The sequence below is a fragment of the Sminthopsis crassicaudata genome, chromosome 6 (genome assembly GCF_048593235.1).
Source record: "Sminthopsis crassicaudata isolate SCR6 chromosome 6, ASM4859323v1, whole genome shotgun sequence".
Lineage (NCBI taxonomy): Eukaryota > Metazoa > Chordata > Mammalia > Dasyuromorphia > Dasyuridae > Sminthopsis > Sminthopsis crassicaudata.
This window is the reverse complement of record NC_133622.1, coordinates 72,619,334-72,633,628: the sequence shown is the minus strand read 5'-3', so window position 1 is coordinate 72,633,628 and position 14,295 is coordinate 72,619,334.

The following is a 14,295-nucleotide window of genomic DNA, read 5'->3' as shown; positions in this document are numbered from 1 at the left end:
GAACTGGCCTGAATCATCTCATTTTCGAAAAGAGCCACATCCATCAGAATTGATCATCATATAATCTCCAACATACATTTTTATAAGACTTTGTGTTCCAAGTTTTTAGGAAGTATTCTTTTATTCCTCCCCCACTTTTGAAAATAATCTCCATGTTTTCTCTACTGTACTTATATAATGATGTATATAATAATGTTCTATGCTGTGTCTCATCTCCCTATAAGATCATAAATACCATTCAGAAGTACCTAAACTCTGAATCCCACCCAGACTTTAACATAATGCTTTGTATACAGCAGGTGTTTAATAAATGTGTATTGTATATTTTACTCCACTCTTCCCCATCCTCATCCCATGAGCTTCCAGATGTTTATATAAAGGGGAACCAAACTCCCAACATCTTCGGAGGTCACCAGTCTCTAAATACAGGTGTGACTAAAAAAGGCTGACAAAGTCAGGCCTTCCACTGGGCCACCACTCTTGCTGAACTCTCATTAGGCCCCTGCTCTGTTTGCTTTTCATGGCTCTCTGGAAGTCTAACAGGCTTTTTAGAGACACCTGTGGAGATTGCTGATTTTACATGGAGACCTACGTTTTCAGAGTGTTTTTAAGTGTACCTTGGGGTAAAAGGAGGAGGGGTGGCTCAGTGAGGATGACAAAATCCATGCCCAGATAAATAGAATTATGTCCACCAGAGCAACCAAATCCAACATTCACATTACCTTCTATTTTTGTACTGATATGCCCAGTTGCAATAGCTACAGCATCCCCTTCATCTGTAGGAGCCTCTGTGCTAGCAAAAGCATTAGAGTTGGCAAGAGCTGAATTGGGCAGCTGCTCCTAAAATGGTTTTTAATTTATGTTAAAATGTAAAGAGCTGTTTTCCAGGTCCCCTCTGAATACTTCACAAAGTGAAGCTTAGTTTTTCAAAGCCCAGCCTAATAAAAGAAGCTCTCTCAAAGACTTCAGGAAACCTTCCCTTTCAGTTTTAGCTACACTAGAAGATCCCTTTGCTTCCCACCTACTGGGCTCAGCTATCTGGTTAGCAATGGAAAGATAGTGTGTTCTGACTGATCTCTGGTTAGGAGTGGGAAACTCTTAGGGCTTGTTCTGAGTTTGATACTATAATACTTTGTGGTTTTGGATATAGAATGGCTGCGTCACGTAGGTCCATAGAGATCATTTAATCTAACACCCTCACTACGCCATTTTATAGATGCAGAACTGAGGCCCAGAGAATTATGTGACTTGCCTAGAGTCATACAGCTAGTAAGCAACACAAAATTTGAATCAGGATTCTCTGACTGATTCTATCACTTCATTACTCTATACTCTATGAGAAATAACTAATTTAGTGCCAAGTGATATGGAATAGAGAGCATAAAGATATCAGAAGCAATTGTGGATGTAATAGAGTTCATGGGGAGATTCCTGGATGAAATGAGGTTTGAGTATAATCTTGAAGAATGGGATACATTTAGATCAAGAGTAAGGGAGGACTGACCTCAGGCTGAGGAAATAGTATAGGCAAAGACCTGGAGGCAGGAATTAAAGAATCAAAGAATTTCAGGGTTGGAAGGAGCTTCTGACACTTTTTATTTCAATTGTATTTTATTTTTCAAATACATGCAAAGAGAGTTTTCAACATTCACCTTTACAAAACTTTGTTTTACAAATTTCTCTCCCTTTCCCACTCTCTCCCTCCCCTAGACAGCAAGCAATCCAATATAGGTTAAACATGTGCAGTTCTAAACATATTTCTATATTCATCATACTGCTCAGAAAAATAAGATCAAAAGGGGAAGAGAAAACATGGGAAAGGAAAAAAAAAACAAGCAAACTACAACAACCCCCAAAAGATGAAAATATTATGCTGTGATCCACATTCAATCTCCATAGTTCTCTCTCTGGATGTGGATTTTTCTATCACAAATCTATTCAAATTGTCTTGAAATGCTTAATTATTAAAAAGAGCCAGATGCTTTCTGGTTCAGTATGTGTTGTTCAGTCATGTCTAACTCTTCGAGACCATATTTGGGGCTTTTTCTTTCTTTCTTTCTTTCTTTCTTTTCTTTTCTTTCTTTCTTTCTTTCTTTTTTTTTTTTTGTTGCAAAAATACTAGAGTAGTTTGTCATGTTCTTATCCAACACATCTTACAGATGAGGGAACTGAGATAAGTTGGTTAAATGACTTGCCCAGGGTCACACGGTTACTAAATATCTGAGGTTAGATTTGAACTCATGAAGATGAGTCTTCCAAATTTCAAGTCCAGTTCTCTATGCACTATGGCACCACCTAGTTGTCCTATTTCAATTATGTGCCTTAAAAATAAACCCAAACAAACTCTACAACATATTCAAAAAGGGTCATCTTTCTGTTTCTCTGTGTCTCTGTCTCTGTCTGGTTTGATTTGGGATTTTTTCTTTCTCCAATTTGAAGAGCTCATTCACTGCATACTCTTTGTTATATTCTAATCTGTATAACCTTTCCAATTTCTGTTTTCTATTTTGCTTGAATAAATGGATTTACTCAATATTTGCTCGTTGTGATGGTCTTTTGCTTAGCCAGCATTTGCTGGGAAGGAGCCAAATGGTGATTTGAAGTTAAGGACTATCCTCCCTGTTAAGTGCAATCAGGAAAGTGGCTTTGGTTCTGAACCTTTTATCCCATGCTTCCATAAATGAACACTTTCTGGTAAAGAACTTGCATTCAATTCAACAAACATTCATTTAGCATCTTTTCTGTTCAAGGCATTCTACTAGGTCTAAGAAGACAAAGACAAAAATGAAAAATTCTCTTTCCTTGAGGATCTTACATTCTAATGTCTGTGAAGAGTGGATAGTTTAAAAAAATGCACAGATAAATCCAAAATAAATCTGGGAGGGAGCTGGGAGTATAGATAAAACATCAGTTTGTTGGAGTTTTTGTTTCCCTTCAAAATATGTTTTCCTGAGCTGTGCTAATTCCCTGGCCAGGGATTTGTTGCTACAAATTCCTTCTGATACCCGCCTAGACCTCAGATTTTGTTGCCTTGTGAACTCTGACTTGCCCCAGTACAGCATTCTGTTTATTTGCCCTGATCTCAACAGAAGTATTCTCTCCCTCAGGCCCTGATAATTTCTCTAAATAACCAATATAGGTTTGCCCTATTCTTCCAGTTTCTCCAAATTAGGTCAAAATTAATTATATCTTCCCCCAAGTCCTGACCTTCTTGTAAAATGGTTTACCAAAAACACATTTGTTCAACCCTATGAGCACACAAAAATATGTCTCCTTTGGTATATCACCCAAGATAAAAATCTAAGTCATAAGTTAGCTTTCATATGAGGTATGGCTTTTTGTTATGTACAGTAAAGAAAGGTACCTGTGCTGAGGAAAGCAAGATGTGAACAGATTCCTGGACAGGTTGCTTAGGAATATCTTCTGAGATTAGATTGTTCAATTATGTGTCAAATGCTGGAAAGAATTAAAAGAAAGACATTAAATTGATCATTACTATTACAATTTCATTTTTTTTATCCCTAGGATAATTTATTTTATTTTATTTATTAAAGCCTTTTATTTCAAAACATATGCATGGATAATTTTTCAACTTGTGTTCCAATTCCCCCTCAATGTCCTCTTACCCCCTCCCCCAGACAGCAAGCAATCCAAGATATATTAAATATGGTAAAAATATATGTTAAATCCAACATAGGCATACATATTTATAAAATTACCTTGCTGCACAAGAAAAACCAGATCAAAAAGGAAAAAAAATGAGAAAAAATAAAATACAAGCAAATAACAAAAAAGAGTGAAAATGCTATGTTGTGATCTGGGATAATTTATATAATTGATCAAGTCAAGTTTGTTTTATTGCCTTTGACATTTCAAAATGTCAGGAGACTATACATTATGTTCATGTACATGGAGAGTCCTCCACCCATAAGGGGGAACCAATGCAAATTCTATGGCCAAATAGAATTCCTGAAAGACTGACATAATGTTTCTGCCCCATGAGTTGTGTGAGTGCTTTACAAATATGCTCCTTACATCATTCCTGTGACATCATCTTTTGGTGATCTGTACCTCTAAAATAGGGATAGGGAAGTTCAATGACTAATGTAGCCTAAAGATCCTACCTACCTCACCATTTTCTTCTGGGTGTCTCTTTCCATTACGATGTGGATAAAATCCAAGTTTATCACCCCCATGCCTGCTTCAAAATTTCCTGCAAAGTTTTCTGGCTATCTTGGGATGATTTTGTCATTTCTTCCCAAAGACTTTGTATAAATTTTTAGACTTTCACTTATATTCTTTTATTCATCTCCAAATTAATTCAGTGAGTTAGAAAGGGCAGTTCTTACCAATTCTATTGAATGAATTAATGAATAAGAAAACAGCCGTTAAATTCCTACTATGTGCCAATTCACTATGTCAGAAGTTTGAAGTCCATATATAAAAATGAGGCAGCTCCCATCTCCAAAAGCTCATATTCTCATAAGGGCATTGCTACAGACATAGGAGAGTGGTGATTAGAGAAAGGAATTTTGGTCTGGGGAGTTACAGGGATTGGGAGTGGAAGTCAAGGACAGTAGATTGTCATACTCTTTCAGTAGCAAGCTATGGTAATATTAAGACCACCAAGACAGGAATTGTACAAATGGGCAGTAATGTGATGGAAGGACCTGTAGCTCTGCGGCTATTACAGTTTTTTTCATCAGCTGTATCTCCCCTCCCGGTTTTAAAGATCATCTATCCACAGAGCTAGCATTGGGCATATTCTGACACTGGTGATCCAACTCAATAAACTTGCCCCTATTTCACCAAGGCAGATTGATGTCTTGTTTCACACTTGAATTTCACAATTGGAAACTTCAGACAACCACATGCATTAAAGGATTTCTCTTCCTGTTGCTTGGCTATATGAACTGAGTATTCCTGGGGAATTTGCACATTTGGGTCTAGATCTAAAAAGCAATATCTTTTCTGTATTTGTCTATGAGATTAGGAACTTCCAGGTGAGAGAATAATTATTTTATGCCGATGGGCTGAGGAATAGAACCACAATGATAGTTGCATCTTTGTTGTTATTCAGTCATTTAGTTATTCATGACCCCTATGGATATATGTGGACCTTGTAACTTAGATTCCAAGAATAATGTAATGCTCATGTATTCTGCCTTGTCAAACCATATCTGAAATACTGTATTCAGTTCTGGATACCATATATTAAGAGGGACATGGAGAATTTGGAAAACATCCAGAGGATGAAAAAGGCATGCGAAGCTTATGCCATATGAGAATCAGTTGAAAGAATTTGGGGTATTTAGTCAAAATAAGAGTACTTATAGTGGTAGGCAAAGAAGTTGACTATCTTCACACATTTGAAACTTTATCAAATGGAAGAAGATTTGGACTCCTGTTTGACCTCATAAAGCAGAACAAATTCTAATGAGGATAAATTGTAAGGATGAAAATTTAAACTTTGTATAAAGAAAAAATTTCTAATAATTAAAGCTACTCTAATGAAGAATGAGCTATTTTGGGACATAATGGTCTTCTATAGGAGGTTGGATGCCCACTTGTTGGGTATGTCGTAAAGGAAGATAGCAAACAAACAAACAAAACAAAAGAAAACAAAAGGATAAGATCTCCCAAGAATACTAGAACAAACCATTTGTCAGTGACAGTAGATTCATAACAATTGTATGATATAGAAATTGCATTCAAGATGATAAGAACAGGAAGAATATCTGAATCAAACCAAATATACATTTCTGGTAATGCTAGAGTTAACACAATTTTGAAATATACTAGTGGACTGATCTCAACATCTAAAAGGATGTTTAGTGGATCTAGGGAAGCAAGTGATGATCACAAAGCCAAAAAGGCTTCCTCAAGCATTGATTACACCAAACCAAACAGTATCATATCTTTTCCTCCCAAATTTCAGTCTTTCTCTGTCTCTTGGCTGCTTCTCTGCTGCCTATTAACATGGCTTTGAGATTCCTTTTCAAAAACCTCTGACTTGATCCTTTTCTTCTTGCTAAGTATAGATCTACATCTCCCTTTTTATGATTATTGTTCATCTTTCATTTTTGAAGAGGACCAAAGATATGTTTGGAAGGAAGCTGGAGATTCAAATAGGTTGATGAGGATTGAATTCATTTCAGCCATTGAGGACATTCTAAGCAAAAGTACAGGTGACCCATGACTTTTGGGCAACAGCTAGTAAGTTAGTCTAACTGGAATGTAGAGTGCATGATCCTTAGAGATTATGTCCTATTAGAGCTCAACAGAGATATAGAATCTTTATATACTCTTCCAACATAACATACCTTGGGAATTGATCTTGTTATATCTCTCTTCTGCTGCAAATTTCAATTTTTGACTCTCTTCTTGTTGTCAGTTTAGCAAACATTAATTCAGCAGCTGCTTCCTGTAAGGTACCATGTAGTGAGGTGCCGGAGTCACAGAGATGAAGAATAAGATGGTCCCTGCATCCAAGGAACTTAAAACTTAATGGAGTGTTTTCCTCTTATTCCTGTTTCCTATAATTTAAAAACATATATTTTTGAACTTGACCAGTGTGAGAATTTGGTTTGCTTGAATGTATATATTTGTTATGAGATCTTATTTTGTATTTTTTCCCACTTCTGGTGGTGGGTGGTGGTGGCAGGAAGGGAAAATAAATGCTTCTTAGCTGGGGGGGAAAAGATGATGAAAAGACAGACAGTAGAATCTTTCCACAGTACTTGTCCCCAGACAAAGACTTGGTTCCAATCATTATGCTACTTAACTCCTTTTCTTGGGGTTTTCCCAATGGGATAGATGGAAACACATCTATGTAAAGAATATTCCTGTGGTTGGAGGGAAGTCACAATTTTTAATTTGAACTGTTAATATAACTGACCTCCTAGATCTTTGATTTCCTTCTTTATGGAAGCAAGACTTGACTTCGCAGTCTTCTGAGAGCATAGGGTACTTTCCTCATGGATGATTATGTTGTAAGCTTTGAAGATGAAGTACTGGGGTAAAGTTAAGCAATGACAGCATTATTACTATACAAATCTTGTTTCTCGTTCAGCCATTGTGTCTGGCCTCAAAATACCACTTAAGTAGGATTCTGTTTTCATCTGGCTTTTTTTTTGAAGTTTTATGCACATCAGTATCTTATTAATTCAGAAACCATTAACGCCACATATTCATCAGGGAAACCACAAAAATTAGATTTAAAATGGGTCTTCCTCTTGATTCCCTCTAATCTTCTTCCAGCCTTGCTGCTTCCTTCTTCTCCCTCTCTTTTGTTTGCTTCTGTCTTTTCATTTTGACATGATTTCTTTCTTTCTTTTTTTTTTTTTTTTTTCTTTCCTCCCTCCTCATACTTCCTTTTGTACATTCCCTGGACTAAATTTTCTCACTTGGGCATGGTTTCTTACATCTTTCTTTTCTAACCCCAAATTCTTCCCATTCTTACTCTTTAACTTCTTGAGGAAGATTTTTTTTTCAAAGCCAGAGAAATAATAGGAGACTAGAAACCAAAATCCCTTGATGTCTCATTTCTGTCTGTCTCCAGATCCAGGATTATTGAAAATGTCAAAATATGAGCTATAGGTAGTTTTTACCCAGTTCTTCTAAATTTGGCTTTATGTTCCTATTACTCTTGGGCCCTCTTATACCTGAAACTTATTATTATTAATAATTTTAAGACTTCATTTTTATTATTATTAATGTAACCTGTGATCTTTGATCTCAAACTGAAGCTCTTTGTTTTCCGGATCTGATTCAGTTCTTAAGCATCTCATTAAATCTCTGTTTTTAGCTCATGTTCCTATTTGGAGTATTCTTTAAAAGCATCAGAGTATAACTCATGACTTAGCACTACTAAAATTAAAGAAAATTGTCCTGAAGTGTTAGAACAAGATGGAAAAGTAGAAATAGAAAAAAATCCACCAAACACCATGTTCAATTCAGAAGCATAAAAAGATCAGAAAAATAAGTTTTTTGGGGAGCCTATGGGCTTCCCCAGAATGCCAAAGGGGTCTGTGACATACACAAAAAATTAAGAATTCCAGTTGCTATGTCTGTGTGGCTGACCTTTGGCCTCTGTGTCCCATGCTTGGAATTCTCTCCCCTCACACTCTGCCTCTGAGAATTTCTAGCTTCCCTTAAGACTCGTTTCAGGTATCACTCTGAGAGCAAGCATTTTCTGATTCCCCCTAATTGTTAGTGCTCTCTGCTACCACAAATTGTATTGCATTTACATATGTGGGGAAGTACGGCATCCTCCAATAGAACATAAACTCCTTGGAACTGGTAACTATTTTCTTTTCGTTGTCTTTTTATTTCTGGCATCAGAACGATGTTTGGAGTATAATGGACACATAACAAATGGTTTTTGGATTGAATTGAGAGATTCATAATAAAACATTATACCTACCATAGACACAGCAGTCCATTGGTGGTGATAGTGGAACTCTCTAACCTTTGCATTTTTTTTTCTGGCTTGTCTTTTCTTCTGGCTCCTATCCCATTCAGCAGAATTGAATATATTCTCAATAAAGGATTAACTATAGAGTCTGTTCCGGCATTTGTTAGATAATGCAATGATTAAATTATTTCTTTATTGATTTTTCTCCCCATAAAAAAATAGCATGCCCATATCTCCCTCACTCTCAAAAAACTCCTTTTATCACCCACCCATCTCCATTATATCTTTCTTCCCTTTCAAGACTGAACTTCACAATGTCATCTGCAATTGGTGCCTATCCTTCCTTTCCTTTCCCTCTTTCTTGAACCCATTGCAGTCTTACTAAAAACCTCATCATTCAACTGAAGCTGCTTTTTCCAAATTTACCAATGATCTCTTAATTGTCAAATCTAATGGCTCCTTTTCTCATTCCTCATCTTTTTTGACCATTGGGGTCTTTGACCCCTTTCTGTTCTCTTTAGGTTGTTGTGATCCTGCTTTCTCCTGATTCTCCTTCAACCTGTTTGCTGGCTTTTTCTTTGTCTCCTTTGCTGGATTTTTATCCAGTTTGTGACTGGTGATTTACAGTATTCCTCAAGGTTCTGTTTTAAGCTCTTTTTCCTACCTTTTCTTTATATTATTTCATAAGTTCCCATGGACTGAATTATCTATGCAGAAGATTCTCAAATTTATTTATCCAGGCTTAAACTTTCTCCTAATTTGTAGTCCTGAATTTCCAACTGCTTATTGGTTATTTTAAGTTGATGTTCACAGAGATCTTAAATTTAGTATGTCCAAAACTGAATTCATTATCTTTAACCTAAAACTCTCTTCTTTTTGTCAGCTTGTTATTATTGCCAAAGCTACCACCTTGCTTCCAAACACTTAGACCTCCATCCTAAATTGTTTTTCTTTACTCTTCATTCTCATTCTCATTTCTCTTTCCATATCCAATCAATTATCAAGTCCTTTTGATTTTACTTTGATCACATCTATCACATCTATTCCTTTTATTTTCTGACACTGCCATAACCCTGGTGTAGGTCATTATTTTTTGCATATACTATTGCAATAGTCTGCTGAATAGTATCCCTGCCACAAATCTCTCCCCACTTCAATCCACCTTCTACTCACCTTATCACATTGATCTTCCTAAAGTGTAGATCTGACAGAATATCTCCCCCTTCATTCAAAAAGCTCCATTAATATCCTATAGTCCTTGGATCAAATATAAAATTCTCTCTTTGGCTTTTACAGTCGTCCATAACCTGGTTCCTTTCTACCTTTTTTGTTCTTCTCCATGCATTCCATCCTCTGTGATCCTTTAACATTGACTGTTTTGTTGTTCCTTGTACATTATAGTCCATCTCCTGACTGAATGTTTTCGCTTGCTTATCCCATGTTTGGAAAGTTCTCCCCTTTTTTCTGCTTCTTGGCTTTTCTGGTTTCCTTCAAGTCTCAACTTTCAAGTCCCACCTTTTACAAGATGTCTTTTCTAATATCCCTTAATACTAATGTCTTTCCTCTAAGATTACTACCAACTTATCCTTTAAATCTAAATATCTTGTTTGTGCTTAGTTTGCATGTTGCCTTCCTCATAAACTGTTAGCAGAGGATAGGGCCATCCAGAACTTTGCTCAGTGCCTGGCACACATATTTATTAAGAAACAAGCTTAATAAATTCGTATCGACTTGAGTTTTCAAGATAAAATAGAAATAAATATTGAAAGGGCAGTGAGGTGGGACAGTGAATAGAGTGCTGGGCCTTGAGTCAGGAAAATTCATCTTCCTGAGTTCAAATCTGGCTTCAGCTGCTTACTAGCTGTGTGCCCCTAGGCAAGTCATTTAACTATGTTTGCTTCCGTTTCCTTATCTGTAAAATGAGCTGGAGAAGGAAATGGCAAATCATTTCAGTATCTTTGCTAAGAAAACGGAAATGTATTCATGAATATTTGGACACAATTGAAAAACAACAGAACCCATAAGGTGTAAAAGAAAATAAGGATATATTTACTTCCAAAAGTATTTTTCAAGAAATGTTTGTGTGAGTCATTTTAAGATTACATCTTTTAAAAGATGACTGATTGAGATTCAAGCACAATTCTACAATCCTGGATGCACATTCAGTACTATAAATTTATCCACTGTTAGTATTAATATCACCGACAATGTTTAAGATAGAATTTTGCAGTGTCGTCTTTGGAAATTCTCTTCTCATTATTAGCCATATCATAGTTATTATTCAACATTAAATCTTTTTGAAAAATTTTAACATTCTTCAGGTCCTCAATATTGAAGATTAGTGTTTTTAAGCTTAGTCAATCTTAAGAGATAGCAGGGTAACATATTACTTTTATAGAAGTTATTTATGAGCCACTACACTAATCTAGAATGGATCTAAAAACTCCAAGGAAAGAGGGGAAGATTTATAAAAGATGAAATGAACTGCCATAGACCCATAGAGAGAATTTTTGAGTGAGAAGGAAAGGGACCTTAGAGAAGATATGTTCTAACTTTGTCATTTTATGGAAGAGGAAATGGGGGCTCAGGGAGATTGGTGATTTGCTCATATAAAAAAGCTGGCATCAAGACTCAATTGACTTCATCTTTCAGCCTCACCATGGACCTTCTCTGTTGAACCACACTGCTTCCACTTTACAGAAGAAACCTTCACCCAGAGTCAATTTGCAGTTGTTTTCTTAAACTAGGGGTTACAATCCCATATGGAGGTCATATAATTGAATATGAGGGTCATGAATTTATGATTTATTATGAGTAAATGTTTGATTTGTATACCTATTTCATATAGCCAGGGTTATATAAAAATTTCTTACATGAAAAGGGGTCACAAGTACAAAAAGTTTAAGAATCCCTGATCTGGACTATTCTACTAAGTTTGGTTATTTGTTTTCTTATTCTAAAGTAGATTGGGTGTCACAGACTTGAGGAAAAGTACTACTTCTCTAAGAAACAAATGACAGGTAACAACAAGGAACAAAGAAGGAAAAAAACACAAAGAGAATTTTAAAAACTAGAAATCATAGTTGTTAAAATCAATTTACTGGAGAGGCCCCAATATTATATAGCCCAGGATAGTCATTGATGTTTATAAAGATGAGCCTGGGCCATAAGAAAGAGATTAAATAGAATGGAAGCATCATAAGGGTAGGGCCATGTTTCTTTTTTTGTGTTTGTATCTCTGGCCCTTACTATGGTAGCTTGCAAAGAGTAGATGTTTTAAAATAATACACTGAGCTGATTTCAGGCTCTATTCTCTTCATTAATGGTACTTGCTTGTATCTCTTAACTTCTTCCTAGTTTAGCTGGGATGTTTGCTTAGATCCAAATCCAATTGAAGATGAAATGCTTGAAAGTTGAACATTTCTCCTGTTTTTAGAGCTGTGTGGAGGAATAGATTGGGGAGGGGCTGAGTTAAACTAGCACATTGGGAGGTCCTGCAACAGAGACTGGCTGCCTTCCAAGGGAATAAAGGATTACAACTTGAAGACCAGTGACTTTAATGATTTGTAGTGGCTATTATTAATTGCCATAAAACAGAACAAAACAAAAATACAAACCTGAACACGAACAGATCATGACAAACTGCTCAAATATGAGATAGTCAGTTTTGTTATTCCGTGGAACTGGACTCTCATCCTAATTACAGGTTCAAACACAATGAGGGAAATTCTTCCCCTTCTCTAAGAAGAAAGTAAACCCCTTGAGGGCAGAGATTTTAATTTTTATTATTATATCCCTAACATCTGGGATAGGTCTGAAAAACAATATGCACTTAATAGATGATTGTTGAATTGGATATTTTTATATCCCTAACATCTAAGATAAGTCTGAAAAATAATATGCATTTAATAGGTGATTGTTGAATTGAATACCATTTGATAAATCAGTAGAACACATGGATCATCTTACAAAAATTTGCACTAAAATGGCAAAAGAAACAAATGAAAAAATAAATGAATAAAGGTTTGGTTTTTGAAAGGATACAATTTTAATTATCTGGAAATTCAGTTGTGTGAAATTATATTTTCATGGGCTAATGAAACCTGAAAAAGATGGTGCTTCTGTAGAAAGCAAGATGGTAGTTTTTCTTTAGCATTTCACATCTTTGATACTGCTGAATAATATTTTTTAAATGGTGCTGGCTTGCTTTTTTGACATTTGCACAAAGAGATTATAAAAAAAGCTCTAAAACAAACTGTGGTTTTGACTTTAAGGGCCCGGTGAATTTACTTGCTTCTCTGGGAAGTTTGCACAATAGGCTTTGACTCTGCTCTTGCCCAAACCTCAAAAGGATATAGCTCTGGGCTGGGAGTGAAACTTGGAAGTGGCTCATTCTTTGGGCCAACATGGGTGAAAAAAGAAAGAACAGAGCAAACTCAGCTGGGGTAGATGATGGGCGGACTGACTTAAGGGGGCAAATGGGGGCGTGGTAGAGGGAAAGAAGAGCCAACTAAAAAGAGTGTAATTCAGAGCAGCTTTCTTCTAGAGTTTTTCTTAGTATGGAAGACAAAGGGGGTGGCATTGAGGGGAATTGTGCAGGAGTTTAGAAAAGCATCCAATGTGCTGAAAATAAATGAATAAGCAACAACATCTGGAAGTTGATGGAAAAAGAGGAAATGGCTGCAAGTGTGACAGAGGAAAAGGAAAACGGGATCCAGATTGTGTCCGATCCGGAAAGATCAAGAGGACCCTGAAAAAGATCTTGCAACAGAGTGACATGTAATGGGAGGCATGTGGGATATGCAGGCCAAGAAACTGGATTGTGCATTTCACCATGCCTTCACCACCATGAAATGTAGGCGAGAATGAGGGCCCAGAAGAGCTAGAAATTCTGATGATTAAGCAAAGATGGCAGTACTGTAACAAAAGAAGAAAATCTGCTGAAATGAGTGAGAACGGTCTATGCAAGCGTCAAATCATTTGTTAAATGGAAAACAAGTTGATTTCATTGCCTCTTCAATCATTGTTTCATGTCTTCACATTTTGCACTCTACTCCACCATGGAATCTTTTCAGGAGGCCCCGGGTCACAACATCTTCGAGCTACTCAGATGACACATGACACACTTGTGTGATGTGCCACTAAAGAGCCCGTTAGCTCTGAATAATGATAGCCCTGAATAATGGCTGCATCAGCACAACCAGTCATAAATCATGCTATCATCACACTTTCCAATCATATGGAGCCAATCATAACTTTCCCTCTCTGTTTCAAAAGAATGCAGAATAAGTCCTTCAACACAGCCCTTCACACATGGCGTTTAAGCATTATCCACTGGCTTCCTTTCTCTGTCTCATTTAAATCGCCGAAGAATGAACCCATGGTGGTATCTGTAGTTATAATGGGGATCCTTGTCATGTACAACTTACTAGTGGTGAAAAGACAAAGACTACAAACATTGTTGGCTGGATCTTTCGAAGGGAAGAGTAATCAGAAATGACATAATTTGTTAGGGAAATGATGGGGCTATTTGCCAAGAGCCTGGTTACATGGCCAAGGAAGAATATAAGTCATTCTTTGTGATTACCTTCTCTTCTGTTTTATATTTGAGACCTGCTGCTCAGTTTTTTCACAAAGGATAGAGCTGGACCTGCTTTCCTGGGCTCAATTAAAAGGGCTGGGCCATGGAGTTTGATGATGACAACTTCTATTTTATGAGAACTAAATTATACTAATCTATACTGGAAGATGGTCATTGCTGAAAAAATATTCTGCCTCATGGAAGGAAAGAACCAAAAGCACTAATTTCATTTTAGTATCTATCTTGAGCATTCTTAAGCTTTAGCAGCAATTAAGGCAAAAACTCCTCAATTCTTTTT